The sequence below is a fragment of the Salvia hispanica genome, unplaced genomic scaffold (genome assembly GCF_023119035.1).
Source record: "Salvia hispanica cultivar TCC Black 2014 unplaced genomic scaffold, UniMelb_Shisp_WGS_1.0 HiC_scaffold_516, whole genome shotgun sequence".
Classification (NCBI taxonomy): domain Eukaryota; kingdom Viridiplantae; phylum Streptophyta; class Magnoliopsida; order Lamiales; family Lamiaceae; genus Salvia; species Salvia hispanica.
In genome coordinates, this window is record NW_025952263.1 from 66,816 (window position 1) to 73,559 (window position 6,744).

Sequence of the window (6,744 nt, forward strand, 5' to 3'; positions counted from 1 at the left end):
TTGAACTCAAGTCCTTTTCCGTTATTTCTTTTTTTACATTTGTTTCAACTTAAAAAATATGCAAATATAATTAAATAATTGTATTTGTATATACTCTAGTCGATGAATGAGACTTCTCTATAAGACTAAATCCTTGAAACTTTTGACAATTCTACCATAGTTATTGATTGTTAGACTAAACTCAACATTTAAGGTTGTATTGCTAAAGGTGTCCTGATTTAGTCGTAGAAACATCTTCGTCGGCCAAGAGTATATACTTATATATTCATTGTTCAAAACTTCAAGTCTTTTTTGTAGGGTCTTGTTAAAATTTACAAGTATGTTTTAATTTATTATTTAATACTTCAGGACTTCAAGTCTTTCGTAAATTGCAATCGTTATAACTTATAATTGTAACTTGTAGTCTCATTGAAATTTATATCAATAAATTGCAACTATCATCCTTATTGTTTGAATTTTATTTATGCGCCTTTTGTAGATAAATAAAAACTAAAAAGAAAAAAAATGAACCGTCGAACCCGGACGAACCGTAGGTTTGGCCCAAAAGCGGCAATTTTGAATGCACTTTAACAGGTGGTTTTTGAACCGAGCAGAGCAGCGAATACCTTGTCGGGTGATTCGGTTCAAGGAATTTGAATCATGAACCGCGGTTCCGAACCACAACCGACGGTTCTTGAGCTGTAATGTAGTACAAAAGGTATTCACGAAGAAGGGATGCTTGCTAAAACTATGTATCTAACTAAAAAGCAAGTAAATTGGTTTATTTTGGATTTTTAACAAAAGCTAGTGCAAGACAAAACAAGAAAGCGACATACAAAGAAATCACATAAATAATACCACTTCTAGCTTGTTTTGGGCCACTTGTTCATACGAATCTAATTTCTATTTACTTTCTATTATTTATCGGATAATATTGCTTTTACGATCTCCGCATGGTGATCAGTGATTCGTGGAAACACTCCAAATAATTTTAGAAACAACCCCAACCAAACTGACATTAAATTAAAATATTATCTATATATGACGCATAAAAAAATAAAGTAAAATCTCTTAATCTCTTACTATTATATACTAGTAGTAGATAACTATTCCATCAAACATCCTACTCATACTATATGAAAAAATTAATACACGTTACCCAAATGTCGCAAAAACTAAAATTAAAATAACGTGCTACGCATATTTTCACAAACCAGATGTGTTATGTGTACATGGACAATAACATTACATTCACATATTATTAACGTAATAAAATAATACTCCATATTAAATAAAAAAAGTAATACGAAGAATGATGAGATTCAGACCGCCAAGATTAGTGGACTTTGCTAATAACAATGTGTCGGTGCCAAATCACGTCGTTTCGTTTCAAAAAAACTGAACTTCTAACGAAAGACACAGAATCCCACTTTCTGTTCAGATGGGATGTCGCTTTCAGACCTTGATGAATCATTCGTGTATATATTTGTTTATCATTTTTATATGTATACACACAATGTGCTCTCAACTCATCTGTACACTCACCAACAACAATAATTCATGCTTGTTTTTGCGAGAGAGTATTAAAATCTGGCTTTAGCCGTCTTGAATTTTCTACTTCTGCGGTCAAAGTCGCTGGGAAATTCAAGCAGCTCAAAAGGGTGAAGTGAAACTGAGAGAGAGGAGGCTAAAAATCGAGTCTTGAAATATTTGCTGGCATTTCCAGAGAAAGGGAGTGAGAAAAATTGGATCTTGAAAGCCCCCAAGATTTGAGATTTCAATTATTTCAAGTTACATGTGACAATCTTGTATTATTTGGATCAGGGACTTCTTGAATTTGCTTTTTCGCAAAAAGGTACTCTTTGTTCTTGAAAGCTCAAGTGCTCTTTCTCTCTCTCTCTCAGTGATTTTCTTGTGTTGCTGTAATTTAGCTGCATTTCAAATCTTGATTACTGAATCCAATTTCTTTCCATCTTTGTTTAGTTCAAATGTTGTTTTTTTTTTGATTCTTGAATCTGATTGTCTTAATAGTTAATCCCATTTCGATTAGTTCGATGAATTTGCCGATTAATGGACATGGTTGACTGCTAATTTTTCTCTTCTTCACATCAATAATTAAAAATCTAGTTCCATTTTGTTCTTTTCTGAGCAATTATTTGTGGAATTTTTATGAAATGTCGTATTCTTTGCCCTTAATTCATTGTTGTAAGCTACTGTTTATTTCATCGTAGACTAATAATGCTTTTGTCTTACTAATCATTTTTGTTCTTTTTATTTAGCTTAGTTTATGTGGCTGTCTCTAGCTAGAATTTGTTTATGGCTTTATAAAAGTAGACTGCATTTCTTAGTTTAGTTAGTTCAAAATCTTGATGAATTTCTACCTAATTTCACAGTTCATGGAAGCCTAGCTTTGGAGAAAGGGAAAAAGAAGCTAAAAAATGGATTTTATCTCAGCAAAAGAGAGGGAAATTGTGATTGATATAGATAGATTCATCGATACGAGTACAGAAGGAGGAGCTTCTTCTCTTGCAGATGAGAATCTAGGGAATGTGGTTTCGATTTCTGTGAGTGTGGACGAGAATCCGAAAGCGGTTGATGAGATTTCACCGCAGACGGGGAAGAATGGTAAACGGGAGAAGGGGAGGTCATCGGGCAAGAAGAAGTCCTCAAAGCCTCCGCGCCCTCCAAGAGGGCTTCGTTAGATGCAGCCGACCAGAAGCTCATCAGAGAGTTATCCGAGCTAGCCATGATTAAACGTGCCAAGATCGAGAGGATGAAGGTCTTGAAGAAGATGAGAGCAGCAAAGGCGTTGTCGTCTTCATCAGCATCATCCAGTGGAAGCTTGATGGCTCTGCTTTTCACCTTCATCTTTTTTGCTGTCGTCGTTCTTCAAGGTAGTTTGTCTCGTTAAAAGAGCGTGATTGCTCATTATTTCTTAGGCCTTCGTCTATGCACTTGTTGTGAATGTTCTCAAATGTGAACCATGTTGTGTTTATTTATAGGTTGCCACTCTTCTGGTGTGGCTCATTCGAGTAATTCAACCGTTGCTACTCATGGCTCGTTGCAGTCGAGTTCAAGTGCAGGTGTACCTTTAACCAGCAATGGATCTCCCGAGTATGTCATTTTCCTCGATTTATCTAAGCATGACTCAGTTTTTTCCATACTTTTGAGGTAACTAAGCATACCTACGCGATTTTCTTGCAGTGTTATTATGCAACCGGTTCTTGGTCCAGACATAGCAAGAGGTGATGCGGAGAAATCTGTACATTAAGGTCGAGACGCTCTTGCCTCTTGGAGAGAGTGTGAGACACGGCGTCATAGCTAAGTTCTATTAAACCGTTTTTAGTATATAGGACATCTTCACCCTTTCGCTTTGAAGCGTGTTTTACGCTATTAGCTCTCTAATTGAGTGATGAGAAGTGCGTTTGTATAGTGGAACTTGAATGTGAGTTAGTCGGGTGCCTTGGTGCCGTCTTGATGTTGTTGTGATCGTAGATATAGACGAGTTGCATCTCTTTTCGCATCGTCTTGATGGCGTTGGAACCACGGAGGAAGGCGAATTGCCTCCCTTTCGGTGTCGCCTTGATGATGCTAGAGTCGTCTTTTGTTCTAAAATCGTGTTTATCTTGTTAATCCACTCTGTGTTCATTATATTCATCACCGATAATACTACTCAATTGTTTCACTGCAAGAGTATATTTTTAAAACGAATATTAAAAAATATTATAATGTGTTTTGTGAAAGAGAAATAAAATTGATTGGCAATGACACACTAGTTACACAATTAAAAAAACTTTATTAATTCCTAAAATAAAATGGGTACAGGTGTTCTGTGATAGAGAAATAAAATTGATAGGCAATGACACGGTATTTACACAATTAAAAAACTTTATTATTTCCTATATGAAAATAGGACATGTAAAATGAGACTAACTCATAAAAGAAAGTGAGATATTTTGACATAGACAAAAGAACACATTTTAAAAAATACTACTATATTCTTATATTTTTCGAACTACCGTACCACTTTTAAATTCATGTGCAGCCAATTAGTTTCTAATCCAAATAAATTTAGTAATGCACTCATACAAGTTTATTGATATGGAAATATAGTATTATTTCTCTACTCGTCTCAACGGAGCCAGCTATATTTAACAAAGTAATTTTGTGATTAACTGTAATTCATGGTCTAAATCTTCGAGTCATTGTAAAAATAGCATGAAATCACAAAATATATAACAAAATTGGCATGCATTCAAAGATAAAAATGGCTCTAACTTTAGATAATACAAAAATGGCATGAACTTTAATAAAAGTTGTAAAACTGGCCAGAACTTCAAAAAATACAATTCATTTCCGAAAATCATCACATCTTTCAAACATGTCTAATACTATGTGAGAACAAAATGTCTGTATTGTACTAGTAAAAAATATTGTATCATTATTTAATTTTTTATTAAAAAGTTGAAATTATTGTTGATTCCCTATACTAAACATTACATAAAGTTATAAACAGCCCTTGACTTGATGAGTATATGCCAAAAGAGCTGAGGAATAAGGTAGATTCTTGACGCATAATCAAATAGGACACGAATCAAGAATATAATACTCCTATAATAAATTAATATATAATGGGCTTTATAAAATAAACTAATCTCTAATGGGCTTACTGTAACTACCCATATAGAGCCCGACAACACTAATACCTTTTGTACCTATTGTTAATCATCATATTATAGAGACAAACACCATTGCAAGTTTGCAATAACAATTAACAACACCCAATTAAACAAAAGATCATAACAAATTAAAACCTAACACAAAAGAGGAAAAGTCAAGCCAACAAGCTTTAGAATGAAAGAACCAGCCAAGCATCCATTTTCACTGATTCATCAAAACAAATTATAGAAAAATTATTCTTTCAACATTTCAAGCACAAAATATAGATCATAACACTGATTCACCAAAACCCTTATCATCAAAACAAATTATAGAAACTTTATTCTTTCCCATTTCAAACATGAAATATGAATTATATAGTCTCACCGGAAATAAATTTTGCTCACCCAATCTTTCTGTTTGAGCTTTTTGTTGGGAAATTAAAGTATATACCGAAAATATAACTTCGTCTTAAATTCTGAACTAAAAACCCAAATTAAATCCAATAACTATACTATTAAGAAATATATTAATTCACACATAAGTATTCACAAAGTACAACCACAAAATAAGAAGAAATAACAAAGCATAGTAGCCAAACCTAACGACTCAAACACATAAACCACAGCCCATAAAACGTCGTCGACCGACACATCAAGCCACCGGGAGCTTGCAACTGCGTTGAAGAAGTCGAGCTCCGGCCACTGAAAAACCCACCGTAATCCTACGCACATCACCACCAGAAGACCTAAGAGAGATTTTTCTAAAGAGAAGTTTTTTAAATAAAAATTTGTTGTAGTGATTGCTTTTTGTTCGAACTTTCTTGAGACAATTTGGCTTGGTTGTTGTAATAGTAATATTCCAAGAATGGTATAGATTGGATATTTGGGGTGTTGTGGTGATGACAGTGATGTATTGAAATCGAAATATTTATTGTGATAAGGCTGAGATTACATTTCTATCAATATTTGATAAATGTCGTTTTCATCCTTTATTTATTTCTATGGTTCATTGCAAAAGAAAATTATTTTAATATTTTTTAGAGCTAATATTAATCCTTATGCTTGACTACTTGTTGTGGACTTGTGGCGTATCCTAATATAGGGAGTACTAGAAATAATAAATTACAAAATATTTCCATTTTTGAAGTAGGATGATTTATATGTGATTATTATTATAGAGTAATATAAATATTAGAAATTCACGATTTTTCAAATAAAATTGAAATTCTTGTGCGATTTTATCACTTCTTGATAGCATAGCTCGTATAATTATATATAATCCTTGCGAGTTGTGATCAATGTTCAACTAACTTTAAAGACGAACTAGAGACTAAATTAGAGTCATTAGATCTAGTTTTTATGAGATTTTGCGATGTGTAAATTATTTCGGTTTTCATTACAAACTCATTTTACTTCATTCTAGCAGGTTTATTACTTCATTCCGGTAATTAATACCTTGAAACTATAAGATGTTTTTACTTACTTAAGAGTGCTTTAAATGATTCAACACATGCTTCATTCGAATTCATTGAACTTATTCACTTTAAAACAAATAATTTATTCCAGAGATTTATTACATCATTCAAACGTTATTAATTCATTAGACATAATTTTTACTTCATTTCATCGGATTTCAAATGCTTAACACACACTTCATTCAAATAGTTTATTACATCATTTCATGTGCTTATTACACCATTCAATTAGGCTATTATTCCATTTATTGTTAGCACTATGGCAAAGTGATAGACATTGCAGAGAGACAAACTGACGACGAGAAATCTTCAGATGTCTTGGAATGAAGTAATAATCAATATTGGAATGAAGTAATATCTCGGAATGTAGTTAAACCCTCCTAATATGTTATGAGTATGACTTATTTGCCCTAAGTGAAGTAAAATAGCCAGATGAAGGCGAAAATAATTTATACATTTACAGATCTTATCTATGAAAAACTAGATCTAAAAATTCTAATTTGGTCTAGTTCTACAATTCAGCAATAAGGAGTGGATTTGAATATAATCATACTCTTTATTACAAATAAAATTAAACTTCTTGTGCAATTTCAAATAATTAATTTGTGTAAATCATTTGCACATAATCA

At 32.8% G+C, this 6,744-nt stretch overlaps 1 pseudogene; it reads left to right on the forward strand.

Moving 5' to 3' along the window:
* Nucleotides 1-1,443: 1,443 nt before the first annotated feature.
* Nucleotides 1,444-3,291, forward strand: LOC125199485 (annotated as a pseudogene).
* The last annotated feature ends 3,453 nt before the right edge of the window (nucleotides 3,292-6,744 follow it).